This window comes from Filicampus tigris, chromosome 8 (assembly GCF_054856515.1).
Source record: "Filicampus tigris isolate MCC_2025a chromosome 8, RoL_Ftig_1.0, whole genome shotgun sequence".
Taxonomy (NCBI): Eukaryota; Metazoa; Chordata; class Actinopteri; order Syngnathiformes; family Syngnathidae; genus Filicampus; species Filicampus tigris.
Window position 1 is genome coordinate 14,086,429 of NC_141224.1, and position 20,560 is coordinate 14,106,988.

The window sequence follows — 20,560 nt, forward strand, 5'->3', positions numbered from 1 at the left end:
TTGTGATGCCACAAATGAAGCAAAGAAGCCTGTCACCTTACACGAAGCTCAAAGTTCATTTTGAGTGACACCGAAGCTCAATTTGACTGACTCAGATCAAAATTTTTTAATTGGGATGTAACCTTTATCCACGTTTCCGTGAGTATAGGATTATAGCCAGACAACAGAAAATACTGTAGATTGGAGCCAGACGTTAACACTGGAGTTTATTATTACTTCAAAACTTTGCTGAAATAGAGTTGTATCTATAGCCGGTGTAGTAGCATAGGTCAGAGTTAAAAGAGTGGTCGCTGGACACAAAATATTGCAATCATATAATACAGTCAAGGGGTTTTGATTCACTGAATTTATTGCACAATACCTGGCCATTCAGACTGCGGTCTTATTGCAAAAAATCTGATACATATCCGATGTAGGACCACATTCGAAGGCGGCCCAGGTTTGAAAAAAATCAGAACTGTCATAAAATAAAATCAGATACAGGTCGCATATGGGCAAAAAAATCTGATCCGGGTCGCATTTGCCTGCGGTGAAAACCTAGACATAGATGGAATGCTCAGCTCTGGCAAATGCGCAGGATTGATGATCAGATTTTATGGATTTGATTTGTATCCTTGGTTGTAAGGGATGCAACTGCCCCCAGGAAGGCTCTGTATGGTGGTGTATCAGTACGCGGTTTTCTATCCCCGAATCTCAGCTGACTGCATCGCAACTGAGTCATTTGCCAAGCGTCCACTTATCAGTTAAATGAGGGGGCCACCACATTCTTCCAGCTCATTGGGCTCTGTAAGGGAATACAGCGAACACTTCTGTTTTTCTCTCCTCGGTTTGTTTTGCCTCGTGACCAATAGTTGAAGTTTGCACGCTTCTCAAACGATGCATAATGATGTAAACTGCTTTGCTGGTGTTCTTTTTTTCCTGTGTTTGGCTTTGCTTTAAAACCTTTGTTGTGATTTGTGGCTCTGCTATGCACTGCAGCACTGTGTCCTAATTGTGCATTTGCTTTGCCGCATGGCCGTCTTTGTGTTTGATGCCATTTCAGAGGAAGCAGCCCGCTACGGCTTCAAAGCTCGGCACTGTGCATGAGCATGAAGGAATGTCACTGCGTGTTTGTGGGGAACAGCAGTCGGACAACAGCACTGTCACTAGTCATTTTAATGCCTGTCCCTCTACCTCCCACGTTCGTTGCTTCTCCCATCATCGACGTGCGTGCGTGCGTGTGGTTGAATCTGGAATTATTCGTTGAATGTGGTTTTCCCACCAGTTGACAGTTATTGGTTACTTTCTCTGCATCTTTAATTCACGGAATACTTTGTCATGTCATTATGTGGGCCTGCGTAGTCTGTCTATTGGTCGAGGTCCAACTGTGCTGGATGTGTGTCGGACCCACCGGAGTTCAGCCCACGCAGGTCCAGGTGGTGGGGGATGACATGGCAACCATCCCACTGCTCATCTCTGCCAACCCAGCGGAGGTCTCCGTCGTTTGGCTGCAGAGCAGGGAGAAGAGGGTCAAAGGTGACGGCTCTATAAAACCAGGTCCTAGTTGAGCTGAGCTAGCAAGTAAGCACTCAGCGCTGCCATTTAGGGTCTGAATAAAACATGGCAGGTTCTAGTCAGCATGGGACCCTGCCAATTGCGATTCTCATTAACGCTCCAATGTATGCAGTCTAAATGAGGATTGCTATCTCTGTGAATACAAGAGAGAAGGTTCTAAACCCTTTTTTGTCCTCCGGGCCTGTGTCATCCAGCTGTACTCACTGCTTTTCTCTGTTAGGTCCATCATACTCACCATAAAATAACAATTTCCTGAATGCAGGAACCCAGAAACTATCTTGTGAGTGCTGTGGTAATTAAAGTATCTCTCACAAAGCCCATTGTTGGCTTGTCGTGGGATTCCAGTCTACCAAATCAATAATGCAAGATTAGATGTCACATAGCCAGCAACCAGTGGCCAAAGGGCATGTGTTTGATGAGTGTGGAATGAATACTTAATTTAAAATAGTGTTCGGTGTGTGCGTGTGTCCATGTTATATGGAAATGAGGCATCGCCACTTTTTGTAGTCTGGCCACACAGAAAGACTGTCGGAGTTTAAGCGTACAAATGATGGGGGTGTTAACCAAACACGGATTGTGTTGAACGTCCTCTGTTAGAACTTTTGTAGTGGCTTTAAGACATATCAGTCAGTCAGTTATTCAATCAATTCACAGTCAACTAACCTAGTAAGAGCTATATTGACAACATTGTAGACATGTTGAGATTAATTTTATGCCGATGACATAGTTATATGTCATTTCACAGAGGGTGTGAAAAAGTCTGGTACTGAATGAGTTAAAGTTTATGGATCATTGGTCTCATTCCTTCTAAAAGAACAAACTTCCGAAAAGACATAGGCCTATTTAGATGGCCTTAGCTAACCCAAATGCATCAGCCAGTAGCTCATTTGTGCATGTTAGCGCAACATACATATCTTTGGTCTTATTTGTGACTCAAGCGCTTCCTTCATCGCCACTCAACTCCAAGATTAAAAACACCAGAAACAAAAGCAACAACAAAACCGTGCTGAGGAGGGCTGGGCTATGCTGCTGCCTGTCTCTGCTTCTGTGCTCGCAGCCATGCTCTAGGAGAAGGGAGGGGGCGGGGAGAGCATCTTACAGAGTGCAATGACCATCATCTCCTGACCAGCTATTTGGAGTTGTCTTTTTTCTTTATCTATATTTATTTGAAAAGGAAGGTGTGCTAAAAGAAGAATGCATATTTATACACGAGAGAGTGGGAATTCATTTATTCCCCCAAAAAAAAAGTCCCTGTAAAAAGGCACTTTTTCCTCAGAAAGCAAAAGGCTGAAGCCCCCTTTTGATGTCTTTATGTGTGCATGTTTCTGCCAGGACACACAAGCAATAAATAAAGATATAAGTAAATATAATAAACAAGAGCGCATAACACATTTGTTCAAATATCCCAAATTTTTGCTCAGAAGGCTGCATCCATTCATCCAATACTGTACTGTCTTTTATCAGAGAAAGAGGATTTGAGATTTTGTTTCTGCACTGCGCTTTTGAAGGTAACAAATGTCATGTTGTTTAAGTGGCTGACCCATCACCGCATACCCACCCAAACAACTTTGCCTTTTCAGCCACTACCGAGGCAAACATTCTCTCATTAGGGCTGCGTACGAGGCCACACTACTCCACTGAAGCCCCAGGTCCCGCCTCGGGTGTCAGGCCCTCTGCCCCGGTTGTGATGATTAAATAATGCAAGTGTTGAAAATGTAGGGCTGCCTAATTCACCAAAGCCCATGATACAAGCCTAATGGATTCTGCCATCCTTATCTGATGGACTTGACAGTTGTAGATATTCATTATGTATGGAAAATTGTAGTAGCTTTTATGGAAGGCGATGTAGCCCACTTAACAATGTCGGTCTTTGTTAGCAGACCAACACAGGAAGATCTAACCATCCCAGAGGTTTTAGTCTCTTAAGCTTTTTCTCGGCAGTGTTCTTCAAGTGTGAACATAGGTTGAGACAAGTAGGCGCTAATGGCCTTATTGTTTCAAGTACATGGCACCCCCGGGAAGTATAAAGTGCTTCTCGGGTAGGGGCAAATAAAGACAAAAAGTGAGCAGGCGAGGACTGTGCAGGATTCGAGCAGTGAGAATTATTTAGATAGATAGATGGATGAAAGGGAGGAATTGGCCACAGTTCGAATGCGAATGTACTGTCAGTGCTGGGCCTTCTGCGTCACAGGACCAATTCTCAGTTGAGCTGCAGAAGCATCTGCGCTGCTCCGACATATAAAGAGGTTAATGGCGTGATAACCAAAGCACGGAGGCCAATTAGGGCCGGGTTATGAACACATTCAGACAGAAATGAGCGCAAGAGTAATTACAGCAATGCAGCATACCTGTTTAATGGCTTGGTAAATGACATGTCCCAAGTTGGCATGTTAACCTTTGATTGTGCTTTTGCTTTGTCCCCCTTTCTTAACCTCAGATGCTCCCAGTGTTAAAGCAGAGCAAGACCCTTTGTTATTGAATGCGGACAAAACGGCTGACCTGATATCTGTGGCAGATGCCAACTCCATCGCAGCTGACTACACATGCAAATGGCTCGTGGGGTCCACTTCCACCTACATACACTACCTGTAATTCATGTTGTTATTCATGTTTCTTTCTATAATCTGATCTAGTCCCAGCATTTATCACTGACCTTTCTCAATGCACAAATGCAACATATTTCACTCGCTTTAACTATCCCTCTGCGCCATCTCTCACAGCAGAATACGCAGTCCAAATCCAGAAAAATGGCTTTCATTACCGCCGCGTGACTAAAGGCCACATTTGGCGAGGGCTCTGTATCTACTGATTGCCTTTTCCGGACCAAACCCCCTCACCTACCGACAGTTTTGAGTTTTCTCTTTCCTACCTGTAAAGTCCCCTCATTTAAAAAAAAAAAAAAAAAAAAAAAAATCAGTGGCTTTCCAGCCTGTGATGTTATCCTCCTTAGTCCATCATTGATACCTCTGCTAACCCCACTTCACATTCGGGTGATGCTGCCACTACCCTAAAACCCCCCCAACCCATCCCCCGACACCTACCGGAAGTCCTTTGTTCGTAGGAGGAGTGATGTTTTACTTCATGAGAGGAATATGCCGTCCTCTTCTTATTCCCTCTCACTCCGTCTTTCAAAGGGAAATGTGGAGATGCAGATGAGAAAGTGGACCCAGGATGATGAATCGGGCCATCACACCATCTGTAATGTGACTCTGGCTCATGCTGGAATTTACCTCTGCACACTACACAGCCAGTAATGTCGTTGCACCCTCTGGCAGTGACAATGTGCATCTTGTGTAGTGTGAGTGCAGATCATCTACCAATGACTAAGTTTGCCCTCTAAAAATAGTTGGGTTATTTCATTAACCCAATTTCACTCTAAAAACAGTTGGGTTATGTCACGAACCCAATTTTTTGATTGTTTGTGTTGGGTCAAAATTCTGGGTTATTTCTTATAAATTAACCCAATTGTTGGTTCAAAATAACTATATTTTGGGTTATATGACAGTAATGTTTTATGTTGGGTCAAAATTCAACCTTACAGGCCCATACACAGGTGCCAGATGTACACTTTAATTAAGTATGACTGCCGGCCATGACAGCCACCAACATACTGTTCATGTCGACACGTGTGTTTATATGTGTTTACAGTAATCCACAGGAACATTTCTATGATTACCAGAGTGGCTCTGGTTACCTTGCTTGGCGATTGAAAACTGGTGATCGCAACTCTCCTCAAGAGGTCAATATATCTCAACACACTTTTCAAGATGGACCCACAACTCATCACGCCCCGTGTGAAAGTGTGAGACAGTTGTCTGGTGATGACCACAAGGAAGCGATGCTTGTCTTAAAGAACTGTAATAAATTGTATACCATTTTACAAATTCATCCATCTCATGCACTGATTTCCTGTCTGACAGCCAATCAGAGTGATTGACACTGACACCACTTTGCAGACTGACCTTGGTGACTTATTCATTCAATTCATATCTAAAAAGCACCGTGACACAAACATGTATGAATTTGCCAGAATTGTAAACACTACTTTTTAATTTAGATTTGTTCTCACTTCCACTATGAATGTGCTGAACAAAATTCTGGGTCCGTATGCATTCTACTTTATGAAACTATGACTGAGGACCGCACAACAAACAATGACCTCCCTGCCATGTTAACATAAGCATATCACCAAGTAGGCTGAGATGGAACTTAGCTGTATTTTTTTCAGGCGTGTCACCCCTAAAATTGGGCGTTCAACCAGCCCCGGCCCTGGGACATAGTGCCCCAAATGTACATCATCTACTGTTATTGTTGCTGAAATTATGTCAATGTCAGGAGTGATGTACCTGATGATAAATACACATCTATTTGAAACTTTTACTTGTTATAAATACATTTTGGGGAAGGAGCATTATCCTTAGCATTATAAATAAATAAAATAGTGGAATAACCCAATTATTTGCATTGTTTTGACCCAATTTGTTGTATTCATTTAACCCTTAAAGTTGGGTCAAAACTAAATAACCCAAGTTTTTGGTTCAAATTGACCCAAGTCTGGGTCGATCCTTTTTTAACACAACAATTGGGTCAAATTTAACCCAAAAATAGTTATTTTTGACCCAACTGTTTTTAGAGTCTACAACCTACGGATGCCTCCCCAGTCACGTGGTAAAGTGTGCTCTTGGACATACACCCCATGTTGCAGGAATGTGCAACCCGGAAGGAAGCCTCAGGGCAGACACACTGCAGGGACGATGCGAGACCGCCTTGTGTAGGAGCCTGTCAGTGTCACCCCAGTGGAATTAAAGTTGGAGGCTGGGCACAGAGAAGTTTAATCCGTTCTTCTGAGACTCATCAGATGCTGCAAATGAATTGATGTGCGTTTATTGTGTGTGTTGTCTATCTTTCTATACAACAAGTGTTCTGGCCTGTGCAATCGACCCTTACGCAAGGAGCACAGTGAAGGAGGTTGTCAGCCAAAGATAACAGAACCATCACGCAAAGGCGTAGACATCAAATTCTGAACAGTCTTTGAACTCACCGCATTGCTCCGCCATTGGTTAGACGTCATATGGTTTAATGTTGTCAACCTGGGTCCCCATTGCCTTGTGTCTTGTATCTTTATTACTTTAAACAGACAAATAATGGATTTATTTTGTGTCAAAAATGTTATTTTTTGAGAAGGGGTGTGCGATTGCCAATGCACCATTTGTCTTGCACTGTAGTCTTAAAGTGAGGCCACCCCTTTGTTTAGGATATGTACAAAAAAAAAAATGTCATGCATTATGTTGAAAACATTCGCCTTGGAGGAGTTAATTATGGTAGTTTGAATTTAAAACGGTTTACTAAAAAGGAAGTCAAGCAACTAATAAACCAATGATAATGTCAGTCTGAAGTGGATCTTAAATGAGCTTGCCAACAGGTGATTGTTTATTTAGAACAAGAAGCAATGGGAACGTGGGGCCATTGTGTTGGAGTCTTTCTGCCCCCTAGTGGTCATAAAGAATTTCATGCAGTCTTAAATACAAATGAAATGATCAAAGTCTATGGTCAGCACGCACAAACATGAAGGGATTATGCATATCACGTATTTGACAGTGGAGGTTACAATTTTCCTTTGGTTCCCATTCGGCGGAATCAGAGAAAAAATTGTCTTTGCAGCTTTGTCCAAGCTTTATCAGCCTTTTGCAGCAATATTACAATAGTGTGGGAGGGCCACTAAGGCTACACAAGTGTGAAGTGAAGAGAATTGCTACTTCTGAGCATCAACGCTTTCAGGAACTTATTCCATGGCTCTATCTCTACCTTATCACTTAGCTCACAGCACTTCTTCACCCTCTCTCAGATAATGCTGCTCTGATATACTTTGCACGCCATATGTGCGTTGACTTTTATAGCCTCAAGCTGCAAGTCATCACGGTATCCCCGCAGCACCACCTTTATCAGCACACCACTGCCCGCAGCCACCATTGGACATGTTTAATGTTTACTTTAAAGTCCATAAAGTATGACGCGGCGCTGGCCCTGTCTCAGAATTTTTTGGGGGATGTAAATACGCATAATTAATCTCATGCGGTTATGATAGATTTCAAACGCTAACTTATCATTTGAGGAGAGAGAGAGGACGTTGTTTCTTTTTTTTTTTTTTTTTTTTTTAATCATTATTATTCCAATGAGAGAAGATCCAAATGAGACTGACCTCTTCGATATGGAATGTTATGAGTGGAGCTGATCGTGGAAATTATTTATTCAGTAAAGCGGGCTGCAGCCTGCAGCAAGAGAGGAGTCGACTGAGCATCATCCTCTTGTGTTGCTCCTCCTCATCTCCCTTACTGTTTCTCCCTCTGCCCCTAAAAGCACCCTTCATTTTTTTTCTCCCATGCGCTAATTGTAAAGTAATCCACTGTATTTCTCCACCTAGCTTGGCTTTGCTTCCTCTTATCTTTGTTAATATTGATAATAATAAATGCAATGCTTCCATTGTCATTTTTGCTGTGATATGATGGACAATTTATTCACTTTGTTGTGAGAATGATAAACCATCGCTGCCCGTGTTTCCAAAACATTTCATAGAACTCTAACAAAGGCAAAAAAAAAAAAAAACAAATTAAATAAAGTATGACGATAAGTAATTAAAAACATGTTATTTCAAAGCTATTGGAATGAACTGTGAGATAAACACGAGAAGCTTTGTAGGCTCGATGATGAGTTTTGACTGTGATGATGGTGGTAACTCCTGGCTGATATCATGTCACCATTTATTCATCACAACTCCCACCATTAGAATACAGCACCACTTGTACAGTACAGTATTTGATAAATGCCTGCCTGTCAACAATGCTTCCCCCTCAACTCAAACATGTAAATCTGAGAAGAAAAAAAAAAAAAGCACATCACTGAAGCTACCAAGACATTTATTACCCTTACAAAATTAGTTTTCTTTAATTTTAAATTAGAACCTAATTTATTTAAAAAAATTAATAAATAATAAAATATGACATGCTTCTGCACTTATCTACACCTGTGGTTTAGGTGGCGAATACAATGTGAAATAACAAATCTGGTGGCAAAGTAAAATGTGTCAATCTGCAGCTTTATCTTCCTCATCACCAAACTGTGCTCTTTATTTGTGATTGTGCCAGAATTTTAAACCTTATTTCCTGGTGAAAGGGCAGAGTATTCTTTCATTTGGTAGAGTCTGTGTTTATTTAAACATTGATTGAACACAATATGCCATAGGTTTCGAAAAAAAAACAAAATGCTCGAAAATAGCCGGCAGTGAATGAATTCTCACTAGGTTGAAAGCGTGAAAGATAGTCAGTGTTGACAGCAAACCTAATCTGGTTTGGGACTTACATTAAACAAATTAACACCATGACAAGCGAATGTAGCAAAATAATCACACCTCTGCTTCCATGCAGAACTTAAAGACAATATCTTTGTCCAACCAATAGACAATGCAAACCTTTTTATGAATCTGCATCAAAATTGAATCCCAGTTGGTCAGTGTGCCAAATAATTTGTGTTTAATCCATCATGCAAAACTTCAAAGATACTCTATTAATATACGATAGCCTCCACCCTCATACTCTTGGTGGAGTTGAAAATGACCAGAATTTATTGCCACCCCGGCACATAAAATTGAAAATAATAACAAGATCTGGTGGTGTATTTGACAGAAGAAAACAAGGAAAGAGAAAATACCTCATAACTTTCTTCCCCCTTCCATTTCTATTAGAGAGTGTCAGCTGCTGTCTCCACATAACAGCTCTCAGAGAGAGATGGAGGGCCAGTGGGAAGGTACAATCTTATATAGTGGAAATGTGTTGATCCAGAGATGACAAATGTAATTATTGGACTATTTTGGGCCACACAAGTCAATTTTGACACCATCATAGACATATTAGATATTGAGGAAAAGATCTTTTATCAAAATACAATTCCTTTCTCAGATCATCCTTCACCTTTCTTGCCCAACATTCGTCAACAGTGGTTTGCGCCAAAGATTACGCATATGATGAACCATCAAAACAGGATGCCAGCTTGATGATGGCTCTCTCTCATAATTAAAGAGAGGCTTGTGTTTTTGGCTCACCGACACCGTTGGGACCAGTCGGGTAGTTTCCTGTACGTGGATGCATTTCCTCCCTGAGCGACAATCTTCACTGTGACCAGCTTGCGACCACCAAAAACTTCTGTCCGTGCACTCAATGCAATTGGAGAAAGTGGCTACACTGATTACAATGCAGTGTTGACAGTCACCACCACGGGTCAGTTTGGTGTCACTCTAATTCAACTGTACTGTATATATTATAAAGTCCACAGGGAATTAATATCTACGCCATTTACGCAGAAAGAGTGATATTTTATTTTTCTGTAGAGCCCATAAGCTGCCGAAGACATACTGGATAATGACGAGGCCTCTAAAAGTACATAAGCGCACTAAAGGAAGGGCTGTTAAAAGACATCAAAATAACAATTAAAGCCTTTTGCCTATAAATAATAGCTTCCAAATTGGTCTAATTGTATAGTGTCTTGCTTTGTTACCAAGGCAACCCTGCATCACCGACATTAGTGGGCATGATGCTATGACACAGACAAGTTTTGTAAGATTTTGTCATGCTCATTCATTGGCTTGGCTTCTAGTGCAGAACCAAGATTCAACGTGGGGAGACTAACTGCCTCGACGTGTTGGAGTGATGAAGACGGCAATACCCTGTTTTGGTTCCATTCCAGATGTAGAGAATAAAATTAAGCTCAAGAACGACAACCAGGTTCTTCACACTTGGTAACGGAAATGTGAAACAAACAACTGGCCAAGACACCCCCCCCCCCGCCCCCCCCAAAAAAAAACAGGGAACTAAATAACAAACAAACAGACGAGACAACAAATTACACCTAAACAAGAGCAGCTGGAGAGAGCTAATAGGTTGACAAAAGGGAGCGTGCTGAGGAGAACAGGTGGGGTAAAAAAACTAAAGAGCAAGACTTGAAAAAGGGGACACAGGGAAAGAATGGACAAAACTCGATTTCGGTGAAAACCAAGTGAGCACACTACAGATCATTGTATTTTAGAACATCAGTTATGCATGTATTGGAGCAAGAGTATGCATTCTTTTTATAGTCTTTTGCCAAATAATGCCAAATTGCCAAGAAATAAAACTTGCTTTAACCTCAAATGTGGCTTTATTATGAATAATTGTGGGCTCCATGATAAATAATTGTACCTTGTACAATTGTAATAATTGAGACAGTTGTTACAAAAAAAGTGGGGGAAAGTTCATCAGAAGCATCTTTTTCTTGAGCTTTAGCAGCAAATATATGACTTTCAACTGTTGTATTTATGACATTGGCTTACAATAAGGTCGCACTTCACAACTCAATTTCCCTTTCAGCGCTTTAAAGGAAGCTGGAAATTGATATTCGCGCTAGCTAGCGTCATTGGCCGAAATCATGTTAATGTATGCGACTTCAAGGCCGCTATTTTTTTTACCCCTGCATGAGACTACAGATTGTCATGGCGCCCACCCTTTATTTGCCCCTCTTCTAGTCTTTTATTAATCAAGTTAAATTGAGAAAGTGGTTCTCACATCCCTTTGTATACCTTGATGTCCTTGTGAATCCCCCATTAGCTTTCATTTCCTGGAGTTAATTGCTAATAGTTGCCATCCATAATGATAGAAAGCCATTTGAAAATGATTTCAAATCCTTGATATTCAGCTTAAGGTCTATGTACTACTATGTTCTTCGTCTTCACTAGTAAGACAATTCAATGCACTTGGAGAATGGCTGTCTTACTAGTAGCTTCTTTTTTCCACTACTTGTTTCACTTTTGGCCCACTGTCTCGCAATTAAACCATACAAGTGCGCTACGCCGCCCAGCTAGGCATGTTTCATACACTAGTAGCTTCCTTCTGGTGAAGAACTAGTTGTTAAATAGTAAGATTTTACATCACTATTAAGGCTGCAGTTAACCAATATTTTAATATTTTAGAATTGATTATCCAGTCAATTATTCCATCAAAAAAATTGCTAATGTACTGTTTTTCCCCCGATTACTGTTTATTAAATGATTATTGTTTAATCGTTCAACAAACCCAAATAATTGGGCACTCTCGGCCCAGGTGATGGTCATGTTGTCAATCATCTTCAGAGTGTTACTGGTGTTCATTTGTTTTTTCAGGTTGGAATGGCAAACGAAGCAAGCAAAGAAAAATGTGATATTTGTCGCTTTGGATCTAGGGAGCTTTTGGTCCAATTACCTTCCTTCATGACTAAGCCCCAACGCTCCAACATAAAGCGGTGACTCAGAAGCATGATGCAATTGTCAGCACACAACCTCACGGGCCTTTCATCTCTGTCGCCTCTCCTCCGATTCTTTCGCCGTCCTCCTCGTCCTTCTTGGGACACATTCATCCCTCAAAGCTGTCACTTGTTTCTTGCTTACATATCTTTTATCTCATAGTATAGCTTCATGTCCTTTCTTTCCCTCCCATTGCTTTCTGCTCATCCCCCTCTTAGCTTTTATTTTTCTTTGCTCTTACCTCACACTGACCTTGCTGTTACACCGATCAAGCTCAGGGCTTGTGAGATGATGCTAGTCATTTCAAGCTGTAATTTCCCAAATACTAAGCCTTCCCCACCTTTTTGTAGCCACCTCCGCAGGCCTTGAAAAGGTACCGTACTGGATGGAAAGAAGCAAGAAGAGGAGGTGTGAGTAGAGCAGCTACACTGAGGCAAACATCACAGTGGAACCTCTAAAGTCATATGCCCTTCAAGTAGGGTTGACAACTTCCGGAAAAATAAATAAGAGACACCTCATTGTCAGGGACGGCCGACCTGACTGCCTCCAACTAGGGATAGGCAGATCGATACCAAAATATCAATATTGCGATCCAGAGTGCTCAATTTTAAGTATGGATCCTCAAGATAAAGTATTGATATCTGAAATGAATTAATATATACTGTATAATATATTTATTAATCCATGATTTAGAAGGTTGTATTGTCATCCAATCAGCATTTTCGCTATGTGTTGCCAAGGGCAAAGAGCTTTCTGCCTTGACAGAAACAGACTGCTGGCTCTGGTCCTGCCCACCAGAACTTTGTAAACGCATTTGATTGGATGAAGAACGATCAGGGTGAAGGCCCACGACTCGTAGGCACTGCATGGAGTCCACGCCACTGTTGACAAGATGACATGGAGATGATAACCAAATGGTTTGGAGTAGTTTGGTTGAACTGATGATGACTGGTGTGAGCGCAGCGGCAGCCCACATGTAGTTTTGTTTGCAGCTTTGTATAAAAAAATTAAGTCACTTCCGGTATCAATATCAGATCGATATCGCGATATTTGGTCCAGTATTACTTGGTATCGGATCAAATCCCAAATCACTGCTATCGCCCAAACCTATCTTCAAGTCTTGATTTTTTTTTTCAGCTCTTTTTTGTGGATGAAACAATTTTTATCTATTCAAACCCGAGTTGAATAAGATGTGTATTTTTGAATGATATGAACACATTAGAAATGTATTATCCATAAACTTACTTGAATACAAATGAACAAAATTAACTTAGCAAAATAAATGTCTCTCAAACAGAAACCTTTCCTGTTTAACTTATGAACATTCATCCTGTAAGTTAGGAACAATTCAATGCCACATTATGTGGAGCCTATTTTTCCAATTATATTTCCTCAGAGATCTTGCTGCAGTGAGGCACCGTTGTCTTTGACAACTGCAGAGTAAAACGCTGAGCAAGACATGTCATAAGTGAGGCTCACAATGAGCTCACCTTAAATCAGTTAGGCAGAACATTTCTTTCACACATTTATCCACTTCATCTTCGTAAAAGAGAAAAATAAAAAACATTTTTGTACTGTTTTTCTACTATATTTATAATTAAAGTGTAGCATATCAAGTGCCTGTACAGTAAAAATTATGCATATGTGTTTGAACTTGTAATTAATGTAAGGCTGTGTGTGTGTGTGTATTCTTTAGCTATTATTCATCAATGTCCACCAATTAATCAATTACCTGTCTGTTTAACGTACTTCTCAATCATTTGTACTTGTTTATTCCACCCCAAAATTGTTTGTTTACACAATGCTGACATTCATTGCACATTCCCATATTAACCTTGATCAGAGGGTTAAAAAAATTTATTCTTTACATACCATATCTAGCTCTGGCATTACCTGGTGGACAACAAATTTGTGTAGGGTTCCCCTAGTTTTGTTGTGCCTTCCGTATCCACCACTGAAAGCATGTTTGTTTGAGGTCAGTCAGTCCACCATGGACTATGGAAAAAGTGCGCCGGCAAACAGTGCAATTTTTCGACCCGTGTGTTTTTTGCTTTCGAGTCCTCTGTATTTTTGCAATCATTTCTGCTGAGGAGTAGTGCTTCTGCCGGTCGCATTGCTGCTCGAAGGTGTGTCACCGTGTCATTCAGGCTGCTTTTTTTGTCTTCCGCTATCGAGTTTGGCGACATTACTTCGACCAATAAGATAAGCGGATTCGGTAATGTCATATCGTGTATGAATATGCTGTCAGCTCATTGGTCATAGAGCAGAGAAAGTCCTAGGACCATTGTTGTCATATAAAGGCAACTGTTGTTCATTAATGCCATTGACATTTTACAGACTATTTTTGGCTCTCACGATATTACGGGACAAAGTGCATCCCTTTACAATTCAATACGGGACGCATACTTATATTTCTAAATACGGGACGATTCCGTTTTTCAAGGGACGGTTGGCAACCCTACCCTCAGGACCAAGATTTTAGGGGAAAAGTCTGACTCTAAAGTAAAACAGAACTCTGGTGTCAATCAAAGGATTCACTACTGTGTGTTTTTGGTATTCTTTGACTTTTTTCTACCCCTACACCTACAGGACACATACAGACAAACAACCATTCACACTGGTGGACAATTTAGAGTTTGAATAACATATAATCCATGCTTTAGAGTGCGGGAGGAAGCCAGAGGAGAAAACCCATGCTAGCACGGGAAGAACTAGCACATTTCATGCAGGAAGTCTGGATAGTGAAACCCGGAACCTCACAACTGTGAGGTAGACAGCTAACAACATTACCATAATTGTGCCCAAAGTGTTTGAGTAATTTCAACCATCTGGTTGTATTGCTCCTGAGCATCTCTTTTACGTTTCTCTTTTACGGTTATTCTAACAGTTTACCTCTGGTACTATTTTGTGGTTACATCCAAAAAGACAAAGTAAAAGCAATACACATTTGTGTAGTTGATCATTAAGGTCAGAGAGCTTGAGTCTAATGAAATTAGCTGATGTCACGCATTATATCATATTTCTTCTTTCTCTATTTCATTGAGCTCCTTATTGTATCAATGTTGGTTGGTTTTGCTGCATTTCTATTATTTACCATGGAAATATGCAAACAAACAAACAAAGAGGTCAGCCAGTGCCCTGGAACGAATTCTGTTTGATCTTAGCTGTAAAACTCACAACACAAAGTTCCGAAACAACATGTCCACCTGATACTTTTCTGTTATGACATTTTATGCATGCAGCAAACAGACTGTACGTCGTCTTCGGCATGTCTTTTAATTAACTCATTCACTGCCAGACATTTTCAGACCCTTTTTTACACTAACGTTTGAAAAAATTTGAAAAAAAAAATATATATATAGAAATAAGTTCCTGCATTTGAATGGCAGGACTGTGAAAAGACAAATAAATATTGTCAATGGCAGTGAATGAGTTAAAATGTTTTGGGACAAGATTTGTGTGAGCATCTCCATGCAGGGCCAGTCATTCAACTGTGAGCCAACCTAATAAGTATGAAAGCAGAGCGAAGATCAGCGCCACAGGCCAGTGCACCCTCCTCATGGCATCTGCATCAGACAGACAAAAACGTCAATGAGAGCTACGCTGCGGTAAGAGCAGGAGAAGAGAGGAAAGAGAGGAAGTGGGAGAATGACGGGAGCAGGAGCTAATTTAGAAAATATTCACAGGGGCAGAAAGGGCTCAGTAAACAGATGAGTGGAGGAAAAAAGGTACGGCTGAGGCGTGACGCTATCATGCAGAGGAGAATCTATCCATACCGGGGCGGGGGGGAAATGGATAGATAAACTAATGAAACCTTTAGCTGTTCGCGCTGATGGGACACAGATCAATAACTTGCAGTTAGTATTCAAAACAAGCATCGATTTCTCAAGATTTATTATATTGTACTTTCAATAAGCCTACAATGAATATTTTTATATATAGCTGAAAGAATATTGTTAACAGCATTATTCTTTGAGTAAAAAAAATAATTATACTGTATTCAAAGGCTACACTGTTAATGTATATTATATAATTTCAGGTATCGTAACAGCAAAATAACAGAAAAACAATGATGATGTCATAATTGGTCTTTAGGGACCTTAATTTACAAGGAAAATACTTAAATGACCAAACAATATTTGAAAATCACAATACAGTGGAACCTCGATTTAATGGACAACAAGGGGGCAGGGGTTGTCCGTTGAATTGAAGTGCCTTTTTTGTAAAAACACCCAATACAGTAAAAATGACTGTTTTGTACTGTTTTTGTGGCCTAAAAAAGCGTAGTACAGTAAAATTTTATTGTAAATGAATATTATGAAAAAGCTTGAAACTGATATCAAATTTTCAAGTTGATTTAATTCCTTGCAACATGGTCAATAATGGCATATAATTTTCTTGTGTAAACAAATTCAAACAGATATACAGTAGATTTGGGATTTGGCACCATCTATTTGCAGATTTTTATGATTTTTAAGTATTATTTATTTTTATTTTGGGGGTGGGGGGCAATCCCCGTTTTTAAAGGAAAATTCTATTTGGCGTTATCGCCGTTTTTTCAAGATTTTCTTTTAAGATTTAACAAAATGCATATACTGTATAATGGCCGTCAACTATACTCTGACTTTCGGTGTGCAAAGGCTAGTACGTGCTGTTCCCCCGTGAATTGCATTGTAGGCAGGACAGTGGACCTCGAGGAACAGGATTGAAGACCCCTGTTGTATATTGTTTTGTCCTAATTTGTTCATGGGTTTGCTGTTTAACTATGGTTAGCTAGTCATGTGCAGACAACTTTTGTGAACCTTAGTGTTATTGGGACAAAGTCACGCACCGAAAAAAACTCTTGGTACTCCCTGATACTGGGGCACAGCTCATTAATACTGGGGCAGAAAACAGGGTCTTGAAATACCCTCGCCTGTGACACTAATGAGATAGCGCTAGAGAAAATGGATGGATGGATACATTCATTCATTCATTCATTATCCATACCGCTTATCCTCACAAGGGTCGCGGGCGTGCTGGAGCCTATCCCAGCTGTCTTTGGGCAGTAGGCGGGGGACACCCTGAATTGGTTGCCAGCCAATCGCAGGGCACACAGAGACAAACATCCGCACTCACAATCACACCTAGGGGCAATTTAGACAGTCCAATCAACTTACCATGCATGTTTTTGGAATGTGGGAGGAAACCGGAGTACCCGGAGGAAACCCACGCAGGCACGGGGAGAACATGCAAACTCCACACAGGGAGGCCGGAGCTGCGAGACGACTTGGACGTACAGTATATGAGAAGGTCAGACCAAACAAATAAAACACGATATTCTTGGAGGTGGTATACAAAAATGTTATTTCCAATATTTTCTCTGAATTCACCTGTCAAAAGAGTAGAGTGCAGAATAATATACAGTAATTCAATATTTCACAGCCAGGTAGAACATTTTATTACCAGCGTTTTATTGGGAACACTATGAATGAACAGTGTTCCTTAATAGTCTCTGTTTATGATGGCTTTAATACACAGTACAAATGCCAACATGGGAAATGTGTGTTAAAGTTCATAGAAACTATTGAAATACATTAAAATTATTTATATCTCAGAGTTTTTTTTCCAACTTAACATTTTAGAAGTAAATTACGTTTTTTGACTTCAGAAGAGTTAAGTTTTTGACTTAGAATCACGGTTCAACTGGAGCCGGTCCCAGCCTATTTTGGCCAAGACTTGGGGTACACCCAGGACCAGCTTTTTTAGCCATATTATTATCATATATATATATATATATATGTGTGTGTGTGTGGGTGTGTGTGTGTGTGTGTGTGTGTGTGTGTGTGTATACCTTGATAAACTTTTAAATGTTGCGTTTGATTACTGTTGGCGGTGCCTCCATTAACTGTGGAAGTAGTTGGAATATCTTACTTTTATACTTTCTTATGTATTTCTTTTTTGGTATTTGTTGCAATCCTGTGTATTAGTTAAAATGGGCTTCCATAGCTATGATAGGCATTTAATGAAAATACAAAAGTAAAAAATAACACGTAAAATATCACAATATGGGAAAAGGAAGAAAACAATGTAGTCTATCGGCTCAAAGTCTAGAATTTCTTGAGAAATTTGCATAAATGACTATATGCTCAAAGCACCTAATCCAATGAATTATGAAATGTCCAATACAACAATTAGTCATCCCTAAGTATGGTAACAAGCACAAATATATCAAATAACAAAGAAAATGTGGGCCCACACTCACTCACTCACACACACACACACACACACCCACTCAAGGTACTAGTACCATAGTCCAACACACGTTGAAGGCCTGATGCTCTTCCTGCACAAATAATATGGATAGCGTACTCACAGTTCCGGTGAGAGATGGGTGTAGAACTCCACAGAGGGAAACGAAGGTAAAAGAGAATTCTGAAGAGTAGCAAAGAAAAGATTAGCAAATAGAGTATCCAATAAGATAGGTCACTGATAGTGTAGTGGTACACACGCCTGAGTTGTGTGCGGGCAGCGTGGGATCGATTCCCGCTCAGTGATGGTGTCTGTGTGTACCCTGCGACTGGCTGGCGACCAGTTCGGGGTGTAGTGTGCCTTCGCCCGTTGACGGCTGGGATAGGCTCCAGCACCTCCCCGCGACCCTGTATAGGATAAGCGGTTTGGAAGATGATGATGAGCATCCAATAAGTGAGTATTGCATAATGGTGTTTTCTAAAATTGGCAGAGATGAGGGGGTTGCGCTCCTCTCAGCAGCATGAACGGAGAATGCGAGCCATGGCGCGAAGAACCAGTCCTCTGTCCAAGCCAGTAGCAGGAAACAGGCTCTCCAGCAGAGTGTGTCCCTGACTGCTCACAAACGACCACGACTGCTCCTGAATTAACAGGACAGTACAGAGCTACAAGTCCATATACTATTTCGTTTAGAACTAGCGGGAAGTTGTATCTCAACTTCTTTCCGTTAGAAACTAAATCCAACTAACAACACAGTTGTAGCTAGGCTAATCGCGATTAGCTAAAATGCTAATATGAACCAAACGGACAGTAATAGTTTATTTTTTAACAAAACCAGACAAGTTTAATTACCTCTTAGGCATCCACTGAGTACAAACATCCAGTGAAAACGGGTAGTTTATCCCGATGTTATGTACAAAAAGCTGATGAAACAGCTTCACTCCAGCATGTGCTCAAACACTCACTTCTCATGCAAGTAGGTAGCGTCAGTTGGAAAAAGTTCCGCCCGTCGATCTCAAGGTTATTAACATTGGCTAAATTTGACATTACCCAATGACAATACAGAATTAGAATGAATGACAATTTGTATAATGTTAGGCTTTAAACGTTTCCTCAAAGTGAACATCACTGTAGAAAATGAAAATACCTGATAAAATATAAACTCACATGAGCGTCAACCCCGCAACTTGAAAAACACTGCACCTACAGTGAACCATCCCAAATTGAACAGTAATTTATTCACAGAACATCATGCAAGTCAAAGTATTTATTACTAATACCTAATATTTTTGTTATTTATGTATCAGCTTTTCTGAATACTTTGGCTCAGTATCCACTGTCAGTGTCTGCATTGAACACATTCAATAGAAAAACTTTCAGCTTCCAAGCTTCCACACAATACATATACATGTGCACCTTGCTTCACCTTACGCTGTCCAACATTTCATATTAAAATCATCATCTTTTATTCATTGACAGTATAACAAGGGAATGGCAGCGAGAGCGCCAATTTTGTGTTGGGATAACTGAAGTGTCATGTCGGCTCAGTACATATAACTTGTGGTTTTCTTCAAGGTTAAGAGAAACCTTCCAACCACAGTAATCGTCAGAGCAACACATACACATCCCACACAGATTCATCCACCCTGAATACAAAAGTGGGAGAAGGTCATGGAGCACACAATCCCTCCCTTTCCAAGCAGAAGCATCATTCAACGTGTTTCTTAATCAAACAAAACAAAATACCCGAGCGGCTATTGGCACCAGTCAAATGTTGTTGTCTTGATGTTGTTATAACACACTAGCACAGCCAATTCTGAGAGATGCACTCGAGAATACTTTTGTTTTTTAAGGTAAGTTTTTCCAAGCATTTTCAACATGTTACTCTTCTGTGGATATGGACTTTGTTCACCTTTGTTCATCATTTTCTTTTGTCATTAATGGCTTTTAGGCTGAAAGTGTACTGGATTGTGTGATGGCCACCTTCACATTTTCAGAGGGAACGTTGTTTTAATGTGCTTTTGTTTCCGTCTACTTCCCTCGGTGTCCTTGGTAACTAACCACACACAGACACAATGATTTCTGGATCCGGCCCCCATTTTTTTATGGCTTATAAACACGATGGAAAGTGAAACTGCATGTTCAGTTTATATAAAAAGTAGAAATATAAAATTAATTTCTGACACATTTGTCAGAAATGTTAATCCACTATAGCAGGCATTCTCAAAGGCTGTCCCCCGGTGCCCACATTTGGTCTTTAAATACGATATTTCATAGAAGTCAATGCAACACAGTTTTAAGTAAATATGCATTTTTTTAAATAACTTTCAAAAGCACATTCACCATGTCATCTTTTTAAACATGAAAACATATTTTAGAGCACGTCATAAGAAACTGAGTACCGGTATTCAAATTAATTATCAAAATTGCACAAAATAAGTAAGTAGCTAGAATATATGTCAGCTGTGAACACAA

General features: G+C 40.4%; 1 long non-coding RNA gene across 2 annotated transcripts; it reads right to left on the reverse strand.

Moving 5' to 3' along the window:
- Positions 1-369: 369 nt before the first annotated feature.
- On the reverse strand, positions 370-19,151 carry LOC147143837 (uncharacterized). 2 transcript variants are annotated; one of them, XR_015087985.1, is made up of 4 exons: positions 18,938-19,151; positions 18,348-18,726; positions 18,213-18,271; positions 370-1,487 (listed from the first exon to the last, which is right to left on the reverse strand). It is a non-coding gene; the product is annotated as an uncharacterized LOC147143837 (long non-coding RNA). The 2 variants fall into 2 exon arrangements; XR_015087984.1 differs by lacking the exon at positions 370-1,487 and having other exon boundaries at positions 17,026-18,271.
- Between the last annotated feature and the right edge of the window lie 1,409 nt (positions 19,152-20,560).